The sequence below is a fragment of the Protopterus annectens genome, chromosome 3.part1, assembly GCF_019279795.1.
Source record: "Protopterus annectens isolate FY-2018-M chromosome 3.part1, PAN1.0, whole genome shotgun sequence".
Classification (NCBI taxonomy): Eukaryota; Metazoa; Chordata; order Ceratodontiformes; family Protopteridae; genus Protopterus; species Protopterus annectens.
Window position 1 is genome coordinate 1,197,841,925 of NC_056732.1, and position 14,075 is coordinate 1,197,855,999.

A 14,075-nucleotide genomic window follows, 5' to 3' on the forward strand; every position below is an offset into this window, starting at 1 on the left:
ATTTCCTCTGCAATCCAGTTATATATAGCAATCATCTCAAAGTTCCTGGGCTGTGCTTGCATACATTGCTCAAGTCCAGCATAGACAGTGAGCATCTGGGTGGTCTCCTCCTTGGTCCAGTTTGTTGCCTGGATGTACCAAAGCCTCCTGACAGTAGCCATCTCATTGATACAGGTCAGGAAAAAAAATATTTCAGAAAATTGTTCAATGAAGTTCCATTCAGTTTGCAGGTAGCAATGATATGAGCAGTAAATGCATCAAAACCACATCTTAAAATTGGTGCTTATAGGATGGTATCAGATCATTGGAGGATAATGGGCATGTGCTACAAATGATCCTGTTTAATGATATCCATTGTGCAGTTGCACAGAACACCTTTTCATTACACCAAGCTATTGGTTAATATGCAGAATTTTAAGAATGTACACAGATGTGTGTAAATAGGATTCCAAAACCTTGAATGATAATGAACTTCATTAATTGTGTAAGCTACAGATGGCACTTAAAAGCTATGTGCACATACCTGGTCTTACATTAAGGTATACTTGAAATACAGGTAGCTTCAAATGTAATCTGGCACTTGCTGGCATTACTGTGGTGGGATATATTGGTCTTGTTACAGACCTATATTATTTTTACTCTTTATAAATCTATTGGTACATGCTGACAGTCACATTTTTGGCAACATTACCTGCAATATAAAATGTCTGTGACATATGGAAAGATATAGAATTGATCTCTGCACATACAGTTGGGAACATCTACATCACTGACAAACAGGGATCCGATATATGCACTTGTACCAGTAAAACGAAGTGGCACCACCACGGAGTAAATGTTCCAGCGATGTAAAAAATAAAAATAATGTAAAAGGTATAGGATATTCATAGGAACAAACCACAGCTAGCAAAAAATCTTTAGATGATAAAAAGTCTCTCCGCTGTTGTAGTATAAATCTCCTGGTGCAAACACAATTCTGTTAATCACACCATATAATCGAAAAAACACTTTTATTAACAAAAATGGTAAGCGCTTTCACCAATAAGGCTTCTTCAGACCAAACAAATACAAATGTGTGCATACATACAGCCTCTCTTATAAAGGCCTCCTCATGAATTATTCATTGATTCAGTAAAATTACTCATGCTGACATCATTTCCTGAACTATAAAAATATATAAATATATATATATATATATATATATATATATATATATATATCACTACATAAACAGTATTTTGTAGTAATTAATGTTCTTACAAAATTCTTCCATGTTAAAAACAATCCTTAAAACATCTGTTGTCATTATAAAGTTATCATGGCAGTATGTAAAGTCAGTAAAAACCACTTTCAAAAATGATGCCTTGCATCTAAATACAAAATATAAAAATATATTTGTAGGTGAAGGCAAACACACACACACATATATATATATATATATATATATATATATATATATATATATATATATATATATATATATATATATATATATATATATATATATATATATATATATATATATATATATATATATATATATATATATATATATATATATATGTATATATATATATATATATATATATATATATATATATATATATATATATATATATATATATAAAACATGAATAAATAAATGTACACATATAAAAATATGTATATATAAAAAAGTATGAGTGTGTGTGTAAAAGAGGGGGGGGGGTTATTTAATGGACTTCAGTCTCCTGTTTTGAGGGGTACTTTATCATTGAGTCCCGGTCTCTTGTCTGCTCTAAGCTTTATGATCCATTTAGTTTCATAGCCTTCCGTGAAAGTTTTAACATCTCCTCCTCTATGACTAGGAGTAATAACTTGTATGACAGTAAACTTGAAACAATGCAGTGGGCCTGCTTCTAGTGCATGTCTGGCTAATGCATTGTGTTCAGATTTTATACATATGTGGTATAGATGTTCTCTCATTGTCTCCTCAATTTCCTATCAGTTTTACCAACATAAAATCCATTGCAGAGTGTGCACTGAGCAAGATAAACCACATATTCTGTCGGACAGTCTGCATTTATATAAAAATTGTGTTCTTGTAGTGTAACTGGGTGTATAAAAAGAGTTCTGGTGTCTAGGTGACTACAAAAGTTACATATATTGCAAGGTTTCATCCCAGATATCATATTGTCAGTGTTTTTCTTTCCCATATTTCTTGGCTAACACAAGAGCTGTTTCAAATTCTTTTTGTTTTTAAAGAGGAAATTTGGTCGTTCTCCTACTATCTCTTTGATATCCTCATCTAGGGTTAGAATATCACAATGTTTCTGTATTATGTCTTTCAAATTATTAGTTTCTAGAGTATAAAACATAGGTATTTTCACCTGGTCACCTATTTCTTCTCTCAGCACTTCACTCATTGAGGTACTTGCACTAGAAAAGTATGGACATGCTCTAGTTGCCCATAATAGACTGGCTTCTTCAAGAGCAGTGTTGATTTTTTTCAGTTTATAATTCCTGTCTAGGAGTCTTGTCTTTAGGTCCTGTAACTCATGTTCATACCCCTCCTGTGTTGGATTTAACCTAGATACTGTTGTGGCTTGACCTTTCGCTACATTCCTAAAAACATACCCTGGGTGCATGCTCTTCCTGTGCAACAATGTATCCCTGTAGCACGCCTTCCTGTGGACCCCTGGAAGTAGAAAACAGAGTGTTTAAAATTTATGATATGTTGGATGACGTGCTGAAAAGTGGATATATCAACCTAGAATTATTTAATTAGTTAATAACCCCTTATTACCAATCATCCAAGGACTCCCCAAAGTACACAAGTCTCTCAACAATCCCCAAATGAGGCCCACTGTAGCAGGGAGAGGTTGGGTGACTGAGCCCCTATCAATTTATGTAGAATATTATCTTAGACCAGTGGTCAATGCCAACACTCACATGTTGAAGGATAGTAAACAATTTTTATTACACCTTTATGATTATATGAGAAAGACAACGAATGATACACCATATGTATTAGTTACATTGGATGTGAAAAGCCTTTTCACTGTTATACCCAATGATCAGGGTATAGAGAAAATACATAGATACATGCTGACACACACTACCAATGAAGCATGTTTTATAGATTTACTGACTCTTTTTTTAGAAACTATATTATATAATAATATTTTTATGTGCAATGATGAAGTATACATACAGAATGATGGCATAGCGATCGGCACATCGTGTGCCAACAGCTACGCCAACTTTGTTATGGCCAGTTGGGAAGAGGAGAAACCTTTTCCTCTAGAAACTTACAAGGTGTATGTAGGGTTTTACAGATGTTTCATGGATGGCTTGTTTTTAATTTGGACAGGCAATGAAATACATCTACATGAGTTTATGTTAGAGGTAAATGGTCTTACTGAGTATCTTTGTTTTACAATGGAACATTCACGGTACATTATATCATCCCTAGATGTACATGTTGAGAGACTGGAGAATGGTATGCTGAATACAGGGGTCCACAGGAAGGCGTTCTACAGGAATACATTGTTGCACAGGAAGAGCATACACCCAGGGTATGTTTTTAGGAATGTAGCGAAAGGTCAAGCCATGAGAGCATCTAGGTTAAATCCAACACAAGAGGGGTATGAACATGAGTTACAGGACCTAAAGACAAGACTCATAGACAGGAATTATAAACTGAACGAAATCAACACTGCTCTTGAAGAAGCCAGTCTATTACGGGCAACTAGAGCATGTCCATACTTTTCTAGTGCAAGTACCTCAATGAGTGAAGTGCTGAGAGAAGAAATAGGTGACCAGGTGAAAATACCTATGTTTTATACTCTAGAAACTAATAATTTGAAAGACATAATACAGAAACATTGGGATATTCTTACCCTAGATGAGGATATCAAAGAGATAGTAAGAGAACGACCAAATTTCCTCTTTAAAAACAAAAAGAATTTGAAACAGCTCTTGTGTTATCCAAGGAATATGGGAAAGAAAAACTGACAATATGATATCTGGGACAAAACCTTGCAATAGATGTAACTTTTGTAGTCACCTAGACACCAGAACTCCTTTTTACACCTAGTTACACTACAAGAGCACAATTTTTATATAAATGCAGACTGTCAGACAGAACATGTGGTTTATCTTGCTCAGTGCACACTCTGCAATGCATTTTATGTTGGTAAAACTGATAGGAAATTGAGAGAGAGGATGAGAGAACATCTATACCACATACGTATAAAATCTGAACACAATGCATTAGCCAGACATGCACTAGAAGCAGGCCCACTGCATTGTTTCGAGTTTACTGAGATACAAGTTATTACTCCTAGTCATAGAGGAGGAGATGTTAAAAATTTCATGGAAGGCTGTGAGACTAAATGGATCATAAAGCTTAGAGCAGACAAGAGACCGGGACTCAATGATAAAGTACTCCTCAAACTGGTCCTACAAAACAGGAGACTGAAGTCCATTAAATAACCCCCCCCTTTTACACACACACACACACACACACACACACACACACACACACACACACACACACACACACACACACACATACAAACACACATACTTTTTATATTTACATATTTTTATATATGTACATTTATTTATTCATTGTCTTTTTATATATGTATATATATATATATATATATATATATATATATATATATATATATATATATATATATATATGTGTGTGAATTATTTATTCAGCCTTCACCTACAAATATATTTTTATATTTTGTATTTAGATGCAAGGCATCATTTTTGAAAGTGGTTTTTACTGACTTTACATACTGTCATGATCATTTTATAATGACAAGAGATGTTTTAAGGATTGTTTTTAACATGGAAGAATTTTGTAAGAACATTAATTACTACAAAAATACTGTTTATGTAGCGGTAAATATATATATATATATATATATATATATATATATATATATATATATATATATATATATATATATATATATATATATATATATATATATATATATATATATTTATTTATTTGTATAGTTCAGGAAATGATGTCAGCATGAGTAATTTTACTGAATCAATGAATAATTCATGAGGAGGCCTATATAAGAGAGGCTGTATGTATGCACACATTTGTATTTGTTTGGTCTGAAGAAGCCTTATAGGTGAAAGCGCTTACCATTTTTGTTAATAAAAGAATTTTTTCGATTATATGGTGTGATTAACAGAATTGTGTTTGCACCAGGAAATTTATACTACAACAGTGGAGAAACTTTTTATCATCTAAAGATTTTTTGCTAGCTGTGGTTTGTTCCTGTGAATGTCCTATACCTTCTGCATTATTTTTTTATTTTTTACATCGCTGGAACATTTACTCCGTGGTGGTGCCACTTCATTTTACTGGTTTTATTCTACATTTTGCTGCACTACCAAGGAGACATGGCAGGTACGCAAATGCCTTCCATTAAATTACCCTAGGTCATCAAGGGTCCTATGGGTGAGAAACGGAGCTCCAATCGGTTCCAGAGTTGTGTAGCAGAAGATGAGAATCTCTTAATGCTGTATGAAGCTACGGAAGAAGTGAACCATAATGGCAACAAGGTAACCAATTTGGCAGGATTATCTGAAGCGTTCAGTACTCTTGAATCTCACTTTTTGAAGTTAAAACGACTACAGCTAAAGAGACAACATTTTGAGGTCTGCATTCATAGGAAAATTGTACCGAGAGGACTAAGAATATTGAAAATGCCTACAACAGGTAACCTTTTTCCAGAACTGCTTTATAAATGGCAACAACTTAATATAGAACTGGGTATGAAATATATGACTTTATTGAATTACTTTTTTCGGCCTGAAGAGGAACAGCTAAGGGATAACATTAGGAAACAGCAACAGACTATTAGTATGAACTACCCGAATGCTAATGTAGACTTTGGTATGGAAAAGATGCTTGACAGTGTTCTGTTGTATGAAAGGAGACTGCTTGAACAGAAAAGAAATAAGATTCAAAGAGACACAAATGACTTAAGACTGGGCCAAGTCTTCACTTGGCCCAGTGGTAATTTTAATGGAGCATATGAACAAAGGACCAATGGACTTCATACTGCTAGAACAATGGGTCATATTGAAAAAACTACTGTGGTTGTTTTGAATAAAGATAGTACAAGGAATACACACAGTAATAGCAAAGATGTTAATAATAGTGTTTGTGATATTAATAAAGAAATATCAGTAACAGATGGGGCTATAAGTGCCTCTTTTGGGATGTACCTTACCCGACACCTGCAGCAATTAGAAAGACCCCAAAAGTACCTCACCAAGAGGATCAAGGGACTCAAACAGATGCCATATGCTGCTCGGTTAAAAAACTCCAGATCTACTCAGTTGCATACCGCCTACTTCAAGGCAATCTATGTCTGACATATAAAGCTATGTCCAATCCAGAATTAATGAACATGCTCCACCTCAGTAAATCTAAATCCCTTAGAGCCACATGCTCGAGGGACTTGAACCTCAGCACAGAAATAAATAGGACTTGCTGGAGGGACAGATTCATAACCCAGAGGCTCCCTTCGCTCTGGAATAGAATTCCAATTCATGTTAGGCAGAGCACCTCATTGAATCTCTTCAAGAAGAATTTTGATGAGTGGATGGGGGATTGCAGGTTTGTTCCGGGGATTACTTCCGTGTCACTATTAGACAGAGGCACAGTAAACTAAACCGTAAAAAGGGCACAGTATACTTAAATCAAGGGGTGGCATAAGCCAAACAAAATTGGGCTAGGCTTATAATTGCCCCAGGGCAGATAGCCTAGTATGAACCTATGAACCTATGAACCTAGATATTGCTACAACTGGAGTACTAAATACACTAGACAGCGGCAATGACATTGCAGCTTCCACTTCCAAAGGGCCAGCTTAATTAATAGTTAGAAAGAAAATTCCCCTCCAAGTTGCTGTTCTGGAAAATAGTCCAGCACAATATACCCCTTTCCCCATAGACCTCCAGCACCAAGGCAAATGGCAGAAATCTATGAGCAGAGGGAGAGCTTCATCCTGATCTGAATCTGAACTTCTCATCCCCCATCTTATTTTTTACTACTGTGTGCATTTGTTTATTAGTCACCTTCTCTAGAACTTTCATGCAGTGCGTACTCTCCATAGTTGTGGATGTCCCCTTTGTTCTTGTACATTAGTCCAGTCCTCCAGGATATGCCTTTCTCTACATACTGCTATGAGTATACTCTGAAGACATTTATTCCCTGTATCATCCAACATCTTGACCATATCTGCTATGACCTCATCTGAGTCGTCTGCTATGCCAGACTTCATTTTCCTTACTGCTGTTCTTACTTCTAATATGATGGGCTCCTTTTTTCAAATCATAGGCTGTGTCTGGGGCAGTACACCTTCTGTATTTTATTAATTCAAAACCTGCTGGAAGACTCCTTCTGGCTGCCTATGATGTCCTGAGGACACATGAGCAGGATATTGCTGGCATCTTTTATGAAGGATGCCTGACTATGTCTTTGCCTTACAAACTAATATAGTTTCTGTGTGTGATCTACTGAGTCACTTTGAGAAGCTGGTATAGTGCCTCTGCTGCCTTATTCTTTGCTATTGCAGCTTTTTTTCTTAGCCTCTTTGTTAGCTAACCAGTATTCCTTCTTAGCCTAGTCTGTCTTTTTTATTTCCCACATTTCCTGCACTTGTCCTTTCCTTTGACTTTCTGTACTTCTGCATTCCACTCCACACGTATCTTGCTTCCATACATTGATGATTCATATATCTGTTCTACAGTCCTGTTGCTGTCATTCTTCTTCAGCTCCACCTATTTCCTCTTCTTCCTAAGGTGTCCTACCTGCATAGCATTTTGGCTAGTCTTGTATACAGTCTTCTGACTGTCTCTCTTCTGGAACCATGTGTTCAGCAAGCCATTTGCCAGATAGAAGTCTTGAGTGTCATCTTTTATTCCTATTGCCTCACCATCTAACCAGGCAGTCATCTGTCATGATATGAGTATTCAGGTCACCCATTATCAACACCAGTTCATGCTGTCCTTTTTTAACTTGTAGATACTGCAACTGCTGCCTGAATGCACTCTTTTCCTCACTATCACAACTCTGCTGCAGGAAATAGGCTGAGATTATGAATGCTGTAACATTTGTTTGCAGTAGATTGTGCAAGTGTTGTATAGAATTTACAAAATTTGTTACAACAGGAACATACAGATTCATTTGTTAAAGATAAAATGCATTCCAGTTCCATTGCCACAGTTGAATTGTAGGTAGTCATGTTACCACATTTTCAGAAACACTATCTTATTTTCAGAAAAGCAAAGTCAAACTGGAATTCACTTTTATAGCCCGTAAGAAAAAAGTTTCAGGTTAGTACCATTCTGGAAGCACATGTTGTGTACAGTATACCAGAAATGACTGTCAAGTTAATTCACAGAATAAAGGGTTAACAGTTAACAGATCTAGCAAATTAAACGTTTATGTTGTTTTATTTAGCATACATTAAGACCTTTAAATTATGGTAGTAAAGTGTTGCAGTGCATAAATAATATAGTGATTCAGACAGAGACAGAAGAGCATTTACAGGTATTAAATGATGTTTGCTAGTTTATGGAATGCAGAATTTAAAGTCAATGTTATATTTTAAAAGTGACAGTATACTCAAAAGTTCAGATCCTATACAAGAAAAGAATGCAGCATAAATATGTGTCATTAAAACCATAGGTTCAAATCTCATGTTTGGAAAATAATGCAATTTAATTCTCCCATATGAAGAAGCTTCACATACTTATATAAAGGACAAACAAGAAAAGTTCCAGAATCAGATAATTTCCACTCTAGTAATAAATGTGTATATGTAAACAGTTCAAGACTAGATATATTTAATGCAGAAATTGCAGTTTACCAAGCACACCAGAGGCACAGACTTACATAACTGAGTTATCAGATTGCAGGCAAGCTCAGTACTGTATGCCATAAAACAGTATAGTAAAGATCAGTTTAATATTATTAATGACAGTTTTATGCAGTAACAGTTATTATTATTTATCCAAGTAAATTCTAGACAGTAATTTTAAATCTTTGCAGCATTCAGTAGTACTGAAAGAGTTAAATGGCATTGTCTAAAAGAACAGTCACATGACATGTGAGGCAGTGGGTGGAGACCTGCACACTGAAGACATTTTTTTTTTGTAAATTATGACTTGAGGGTCACATAGTTAATATAGAAAGTTCAACAATTAAGACTAATATTATAAAGGTGCAGCAATGAAAAAATGCTGAAAAATTAATACAGTGTCACATTACTGCTTTCGTTTCGTCTGAGTTTATGACACAGAAAAACAATGCCACTGAAGTTTCCATTTGATTTAATAATGAAAGTTACAACCTTCAGTGGTGGATTTATTGGAGTTTAAAGCTCCCCCATTAGCACTTATCTCTCAACCAGGGTTGCCAGATTTCCGTCTGGCCAGATAGGGACAAAAAAAATAAGTCTTTCACACTAAGTTGCTGTTGTCTTTTGGCTTTTCTCGGTTAGGGGTTGCCACAGCGGAACTCTGGTCTGCTAATGATTGGCAGTAGATTTTCACGAACGCCGAGGTGCCAGCTCGACGTTCAACCTTCAGCTAAGGCATAACCATTTACGCATGTCTTTCGAACACCCACCCAACCACGGGGAGGACATGCATACTTCACACAGAAGGCACTCCCCACACTCCAGCCGAGAACTGAATGGGAGAACCTCTTTCTGTGAGGCAACAACGCTACCGCTGCACCACCGCGGCTAGTCTTTCACACTAAGTGAAAACCAAAAAAAAAAGGAAAAAAAAGGTCTTTAATGCGGAACATCGCAGATCCACATTAAACACAGGTAGCTCCGTGTTTTGCGATTTTTGATTGGCCCATATGCCGGTATACTAGCCAATCAATAAAAAACAAAGTGGAGGCTATTTCGCCAGGATTTTAACTGGCAGAGTGGGAATTGGGATCGGGCTGCTGATCCCGGGACAGTCCCTCTCAAATAGGGATGTCTGGCAACCCTGCTCTCAACCATACCACTTTGGCAGTACACTTGATTTTTTTAGCCTTCCCCTCTGCCATACAGATTTTTTTCTACAGTTTAGCAAACATCACTCCTCAAACATGATTGAACTGTCAAGATCAGTTCCCTGTCAGCTGATCCTGATAGTCCAGTGGTGTTGTAGGTACCAAGTTGCCAAGTGTCAGTTGACAGTTCACTGGAAAAAGAGTAAAATCCTTTTTAGAAGAAAAATCTATTTGCAGCTTTGTGCTTACTGCTGAGATCAGATATTTTGAGTGTGCTTACTTCATACTCATGTAATTAGTCTGTAGAGCAACAGTATAGCTAGTTTAGGTAAGAGACATTCTGTATTTTATAATAGGAAGCATTTCTTCTTTGAAGGGCTGCCGCCACCTTCTTAAATACTGAGAAAGTACTTTAACAGATGTTAAAGCTTTTATCTCTTGAAACTTGATTAACAGTTGGACAGTATATTATCATAGTCAACACTTCTCAACTGTCCACTATTTGCCTGAAATTTAAAAATATTGTATTCAGTCATGAAATTCTGTGTGGCCTCTTTTAAACTAAATTAAAATTTAATTCCTTTTCCTCTTGACACCAGTTGTGTCCTTAGCCTGCACCAGCGTCACTGACATCTGTGACATCCCTGGTGTCACAGTCTTGGTTGTATATGAGAGGACTTCTCAGCCTCCAGATCAGACTCAATGGGAATTGTAATCACAAGTGCATTTTTCCTAACTCCTAACTACTTTAGTCTGTGAACCTCAGATCTGCTATGTCAGAGAATGGGGGTGGAGGGACACTGTCTTCTCAACCTGCATTAAGGAATTAAGTTATTCATGAGCCTGGTTTTGAAAGCATCAGTTTGTCAATCAGCATCGAGGAACTGAGTTCTTGATTTTTCATGGATAATTCATGGATGTATGTACAAATACCTCTTAACTTCTTTGCTCAAGAATTCTAGACAAAACTTATAATAATGGGACATGGGGCAAAGGGACAAATTTTAAATATTGTTCTTATAACCTTAGATAGTAAATAGGATAACAAATTTTTGCATTAGTCTGAAACTAAAATGTCATTTAATTATCTAAAGGTCTGTCACAAGTTTTATAAGGTACAGCAAAGGCTATACTGTTACAAAAGACCCATGTTGACTTGTTGACACTTTGAACTGCCTCAAGTTGTTGGTAAAAAAAGTAAGTTGGTAACAAAGCAATGTCCTGACTAAACAAGCAGTTGTTAGCTTTAGTATTATATTCTGTCTACAGCACACCATGCACCTGCTGTGGAAATAGATAAAATAAATCAGTATGCTAGAGAATGAAAGACTGCATGTGACATGAGGTTTGCAGGTAATATTTTCTGGGAATAGCAGATATATTATTTCAAAACAGTGTTGGATATGATGGTAATTTCCCAGTACAGTATATCTGTTTTTTGCTTATTAACAGCTCCTCCCATGTGCTTCATCCTATCTACTTTCAGCTTTGCATTTTAGTTTCCTGTCAATTGTGGAATTTCCTCTTCAGAGACTGCTTGTAATGTAAATCATCTGCATACAGCAGTTTTGTTGATTGGTTCCTTCAGACCTGTTTACTGATGTAATCCATAACTATTATGAATAGCAATTGGCTCAGAGCTAAATACTGCCGCACAGTCTTTCCTACTGGGAGCCTGAACACTATTCATACTTGTGACAAAGGGGATACTGCCAGTACAGCTATCTGGAATTTTATAAATAATTATATATCATTTGTGAATATCAACATGGTTTATATAACAAGCATGTGTTACAACTGTATTAGAATGGCATGCCATGTGTATATCAAACTGGTTTGTACAGACATGTGTGTTGAAAATGTATTTTATAAAGTGCTTCTGCTTAAAATGTAACCACAGTGTGCCCTATTGGAAAAGAACAGAAATGTACATGCACTATTGGATTTTAACAGAGGAAAGTGGAATACAGGAGGTAAACTTCAGAACAATAGCTGAAATTAAATTACTTTATGGCTATGCAATAAAATATTTTTCAATGAACTAGAGATACAGAGTCTGTGCTGGGAAGGTGTCTGTATTGTCTTTAGGGTGAAATAATTACTAGTCCTGAAATGTGGACGAATGTAATTGTTTTATGACTTCCAGTATCTGCCAAAGATCTGAAGTCTATGTATTTTCACAGGTATCTGCTAAATACTGCTAGCTTCTAGTAGTGGGGTTTCACCTGGGATAGAGTCAGATGACAAGAAATTATGTCATTCTGCAAACTATTTCAGCAGTAATATTTGAGATATTAATATGAGAACTCTCTTAGAGAGAGACAGAAAATTCTGTATTCTGTCTTGAACCTGACAAGAACCATTCACCACACATCTGTCTTGTTCTGTAAGTAAGTTCTAGTTTATAGTAATTCTCTTAGATATAGTCAGGAATATACTGAAGCTTAATTTAGATATTTTTCTTTATTTATTTGAGACTGCCCTGCAATGTTGTTTTAAATATTTCCTGTGGTTTTGAATTCTGCTGTTACTGTGAATGTATATTTAATATTGACTTGTTCTTTTATTATTTATTATTAAATATATTTAAACCTTTCATTGTGGCAGATCTTTCTAGAGATATTTATGTTTTGAGAGTACTTACATATTTATTTGGTGACACTGTATGGGCCACTCCTAACAGCCTTGTTCTTTGTCAAACTACCATTTGTATTAATATTAATATTACACAGTAAAATTGGACACCTTTTGTTAAAGGCCTTAAAGTAGCTTATAAGGGGTTCTGGTGGCAGTAAAAATTACATTATAGTCTGGGCAAAAGGGTGCATAGCTAGTAAACCTGTGCCAGCATTTCCCAGGTGTGTGTGTGCGTGTGTGTGTGTGTGTGTGTGTGTGTGTGTGTGTGTGTGTGTGTGTGTGTGTAAATCAAAATTTCAAAGAGTGTGTGTAGGTGTTTCAGCTGCTTGGGCAGGGACACAAAGCATTGGTTGGACATAGACAATGTTGGAGGATTTGGCTTGGAATCCTGGCTATGGACTCAAGCCTATATTTGTGCCAGTGGGGAGTCTCATTGGAGATATGAAGAAAGGTAGAGGAACCAGGTCCAGACTGACTGTGGTCTCTGTGTGCTCTTAAGGGAAATTGCACTTGATGCAGAGAGCTACATCTAGAAATATTGTGTGTGTTCTTGCTATTCTCCCAGTGAACGTCCCCCACTGTTGCCAGTGGTAAGGACTGAGGCTCCTTGATTACTGGTCCAATGGTGGGGCATCACAATGCTCATCACTGGGTCCTTGTGCATAGCCTATACTAATTCTACCTGTGTTTCTGGGAACCAGACCCTGTAACATGTGCTAGCGGAAGCAGCTCATTAACTTGTTAGAGTTTTAACCCACTGCCCTAACTGACAGATATCAATTAGGTAAAAATGTGGTCTATCGTTACATTCTATCAGTATCTGTCTGCCTGGCATGACATAATTGACTGACCATGATGCTTTGCCAGAGATGGCCTGCACCTGTCACCCTTGGGATTCCAGATACTGGCTAAGGCTCTTGCCACCCCTATAGTGCCTTTTTTAGGCAAGGTTCAATGACAAATTCACCACAGTAACAGGTAGAAGCAAGCAAAAGCTGAGAGTAATGCTACTCAATGCTAGAAGTCTAAACTTCAAAATGTATTTACTTGAGGCACTCCTTAAAATGGAGAACATTGACATCTGTGCAGAGACCTAGTGCAAGGCTCCAGAGATGACCCCTGCATTACCAGGATATAATTCTTACCAAACCTTTTGGCCACCTAACCTGGACCGAAACACTAAAGGCAGAAGCGTGTCCATACTCATTAAGGATATCCACACCTCCAGGCTAGTCGGTCAGAATAATGCATGCAAGATTATCCAAGTGCAACTAACTCTGGGCAAGACCATAATCCAAATTGTAGCTTGCTACAGATCCCCCATCATGCTCTAGGATTCCCACTCCTCATTTCTTGATTCACTGGAAAATATTAGGGTACAACCTACACCCTA